The sequence below is a fragment of the Paralichthys olivaceus genome, chromosome 11 (assembly GCF_024713975.1).
Source record: "Paralichthys olivaceus isolate ysfri-2021 chromosome 11, ASM2471397v2, whole genome shotgun sequence".
In the NCBI taxonomy this organism is placed as follows: Eukaryota; Metazoa; Chordata; class Actinopteri; order Pleuronectiformes; family Paralichthyidae; genus Paralichthys; species Paralichthys olivaceus.
The window spans coordinates 17975094-17979781 of record NC_091103.1 but is presented as its reverse complement, the minus strand read 5'-3'; the positions used below and the strand labels follow the sequence as shown (position 1 = coordinate 17979781).

The window sequence follows — 4688 nt, the reverse complement described above, 5'->3', positions numbered from 1 at the left end:
ATGGAGGGGACCCTCTCTACGGAGGCAGCTATGTTTTTTACATTACTCCAGACTGGACAAACTAAACACCTTTTGAGTTTTTATGACAACTGAAGCTACCACAGGTTCTTTTCCATGTTTGGAAGGAGAGGATGAGGTGAGGGGTGTTCAGCTGTAACATGCAACTTTAACTCTAGATATCACAAAATTCTACACACTGTACCTTTAAAGTTAGAAGAAAGTAAGTGTGCTTCACTTCATAGAATAAATGACCCAATTTCAGTGGAAGCAAGGGATGAGACAATTTCACTGTTTTCAGTGGCTCACCAAAGTCATGCAATATATATTAAGTTGGGTTTGTTTAGATTCAGCACAGCACTGGTATAACACCTTCATGCTGTGACTGGAAAACTTTGCATATTTTCTATAAGCAAACTTTAACTACACCCAAACCTTTTCTTGTGGTCCTTAGACTTTCGGTTCATTGCAGCTCCATTGTCCAATATGTAGTTTAAACCTAAAAGATATTACCATGCAAACCTATTTCTGTGTCACCCCATCATACCATCCATGGTTCATTGCTTCTGCACAGCATGATTTCTCTCTGAGAAATGTTCATCTGTGTGTATATCTTCAGAATATCTGCAAAGATGAACCGACAGCAGTTTTCACAGTAGCTGCCCGTTGGTGCGTCCAAAAGATGTTCACATTCCCCGGCAGTGATCATATTTTCCATCATTTTGTTGCTGTGCTCTCGAAAATAAAAACCCCTCACCCCTTCTCCGTTGGCCATTTGAGCTGTGTTTGCTGTCAGTAAACGCAGTGTGTTATAGACTCCTGGAGAGTATTGGATTTTAATTGCGCTGTGCCTCGGGTGACACAGGCATTAAACTGTCTTTTGCTGCAAAAATAGGTGCACATTTAAACAAAGATACTTAGAAATATATTGGAATACTCTTAAGGCTTTGTAGTACACCATTACACATACATACAAGCATTCACTGGTAGCATTTATTCGCAATCCATGTTTTTCTGATTCGAAATGTGTGGTCTTAATTGTACCTTAGTGGAATCTATTTCTTAAAAAAAGAAATCAACCATTGTATTATCAGATCATCAGCCGGGAAAGCTTTGTGATGTTACTTGGAATCAACCGCAACAGTTCCTCTTCCAAGACAATGTGTTCCTCAGAAGCAAACATCATGACTAATACACAGTTCTGCATTTGATTGGCATATGCTTGTGAATCACAGCGAGTCAGAAGTCTGTAACCATTTCAAGAATCTGTGTTTTTTACATCAGAGGATATCAACGTATTATTGTTTGGTTCGTGTCCTCAGACGAGGTGAGAAACTGAGGCTCTTTGGTTTGGATCAAGGTCACTCAGACGGGATGTTCTCTCGGCACCTCCCTTCGCCAACTGTCTGGGGAGTAACTCTGCTATCAGCAACAAACGGTGTGCCCAGTCCTCCTCCGAGTCTGCACAAAAACACGCACATTCACATACAATGCAGCACCAAAGTACAGAACTACACAAAGGCTCACACGTATGACACACATAAGTAACCTTGTTGCTCTCAGAGAGAGGTGCTTTCAGACTGATGCCGGTCATGAGGCCGTGAGAAGAGGAACAGAAAAGTCATAAAAAGAAAAAAATGGTTTAATGTGCCAACTTATCCAGTATTTCCAGGCTGGCACAGACAGTTTGGGATTTTTTAGATTTGCTTTTGTTATCTTTGAGGAATAGGAGGAGGGAAATACTATCTTGTGTGTGCCCCTCCCAAAAAATTCCACTTCGATAACAAAGGTATTTTGTTGTTTTTCACAATTCAATGATACTGGTATCATAGCTCTTTGCTCAGTTTCATGTGATTTAATATGAAAAACACAAAGTGACTGCATTTAATAACTTTATGCTTTACCTTGTTGAGACCTAGTCTATGTCCATGAGTCCCCACATTGTGCCTGTGTCCCGTTTTGTCCTCACACTCTGATCAACTCATTTCAAAACACAGATTCAGATTTTTCTCATCAAAATTTGTGCAGAAATGTGTTTTTTGATTACACTCTTGAGAATTCTCGTTTTGCAATAGTGGGCTTTTATCGATAGGAATCTGCTGATGCGAGATGGACTGACAAGTGACATAGATACTGCAGCCTCTTCAAAGGACTTTCCATGTGGATCAGATAAGCTCTTATTCCAATTTTAATGAAAGGGCTTCATTCCAATGAATATGACGAATGGATTGCCTCCAAGTGGCCAAAAAACAACTATTAATGTCACTTTCTACATTAATAGTGAGGGGACTTTATACACTCATGTTTTGGGGAGCAGTCCCCAAAACATGAGTGTACAAAGGTGCACTACTGTCAGTGCACCTTTAGGCCCAACATAGATCCAACCTGCTTTACTAGTACTTTTTCCAGTAGTTAATTTTTTTCTGCAAGCAAAAAATTATCGAACTACAGTGAATGTAAATATAAGCATGTAAAGTAATGACATGTACATATAGAGGTTAAGACATTTTTGTCTCATCTCTTGACATGTACAAACAAGCTGCAGTTTTTCCACTAGGAGCACTGTTTCATCAATCCTGTTCCTGGCATGTTGATACGTTTCTCACACAAGTTTGACAAAAGTTTCAGGTCCAACTTTTATGATTTTGAAATACTTCTGCCCTGTAGTTGCATAATATTGAGCAGACAGGGGCTTCACGTCAATATCAGTCTGTGAACTTATTTACTCCATCTCTCACTTTCACACACAATTCCAGAGACATGCACACACATACTTACCCACATACACTGGTCCCTCCCCAGACTCACATGCTGACAGCTGGAGGTTGAGAGGGTCAAGTTGAATGCTGCCGAAAAACCTTTGATCTCAGGCTTAGTGTGATCATGTGTCCTGGTTCATACTCTACCAGGGACCTGACCGCTCTGCTGTGAAGGATTTCCCCGTCTCCGTTGCATTTATGTGTAATTGGTTCAGAAACCAGCCCTGTCATACTTGTGATGAAACCTTCCAAGTAACTCTCTTGGTCTTAATTGTTTCCCACGGGACACTTTAATCAGCTAAATATAAGTTATTTCCCAAATCAATGCTCATTTGATGGAGTCCTCCTCAATGCATGTGCATCCCTTTGTGTCTGAATCGGTCTGAACGATACCCAGAAGAATGCACGCTGGTGGAGCTCATCAGTCATGGCCACTTAGCGTGCCTTCTCCAGAGCCTGTTCCTTTACCCTGCGGCACCTCTTTGCCAGGCTCTCAGAGACTGATAAACCACTTCACTGTGTCCCACCACTGTACAATTTGTCTTAGTACACAAATGACCTGACAGAGGGACACTCGTACATGTGTGGGAGGGAGTGTGGGTGAAAATTCATCCCAAGCAGCAGCGGAGCGACGACGAGATCATCAAGTGTAATTACTGTCTTCATTACCTTAATCAAGAGCAAGTTTGTTTGTGCAAAGTACTTCTCGAGGATAGGTGCAATAGCCGCTGTTCCTCTTTAAATAAGTCACCATTTGTTAAGGGTTTTTTTACATTGTAACTAATGGTTTTTACTTGTTGCTAATAAGTGACTTACTCATCAGATAAGTTCAAAAATAACAACTGTTAAAACTGTGAGTTTAAAAAAGCTGCGGAGCGCATTAAGTTTAGGTCATCAGTTAAAAACTTGGATTATTATCACCAATAACTCACACCTAAGATAACTATTAAGAACTTAGAAAACCAAAATGTTATATTGTATTGTGTGTATTTCTTATGTTCTGTTAATGTTTTATGAATATTTAATAAATCACTTATTATAAAGTCTTTACAATAGGGTCATTGTTCATTCCAGTCTTGTATCTTGACTGTTTTTATTATGAATTCCCACCAGTGTCACAATTCAGTGATGCTGTCTAACCTGATATGTCTTTCCTGTAAGATGCTTATTTGTCACTTCCTATTCAAGGAAAATGTGATGAGACAAGATGACATGCAGCCACTTCCTGTTCCAGACATAAAACCAGAGTAGCTGGGTTGCACAACAATTCTATTTTCTGGTATCACTGATGACTACAGTAATCTCAAAGTACACTTGCGACTTCATGGAAACAATCACTGGTTTCAACACAGATTCCGTCATTGTTTTTTTTCCTTTATATTAGCTCTGTCATCACACAGCATGTTTCAGCAGGAATCTGGGCACGGCACAGTGTGGGCAGAAAACAATGCAGATGCAACGGTGGGATTCGTCCTAATCCGGATACTGAGGATGGATTTTTGTGAAAGCAACCCAGTTCAAAAAGTCAGGCATGTCTAGACCGATTCTTATGACAGCTCAGTCCAAAGTGAACCACCAGGATTCCTTGGGTTAGTGCTGTGACTGTGGTTTAAAGTGTGCTTTTTGACAAACGTCCCCAGCGCTGGCTAATGTGGTCACCTTTGTGTGGCGCTCTGTTTTCTGCGAACAGCCATCTTACTGTTCGGAGCAGATATATGTCCCAACACGCCAACGTGATCTGTTAACCACAGCTGACATTCCTACAATTCAATTTTGGATTTATACTCCACGCTTCTTCCCCTCCCTCTCCCATCCCATTCCCCTCTGTCCTTAATTCTCTGACAGGGAATGTTTCACTCCACTCGACTTGGCGCAAAAAACACTGACAAACTGTCTATCTCTTCTTTTGCTCTTTCACCCTCAACACACCGG

General features: G+C 40.8%; 1 long non-coding RNA gene across 1 annotated transcript; it reads right to left on the bottom strand.

The window, feature by feature from the left end:
• Positions 1–976: 976 nt before the first annotated feature.
• LOC138412010 (uncharacterized) lies at positions 977–2945 on the bottom strand. Its single transcript, XR_011244524.1, has 2 exons — positions 2776–2945; positions 977–1458 (listed from the first exon to the last, which is right to left on the bottom strand). It is a non-coding gene; the product is annotated as an uncharacterized lncRNA (long non-coding RNA).
• Between the last annotated feature and the right edge of the window lie 1743 nt (positions 2946–4688).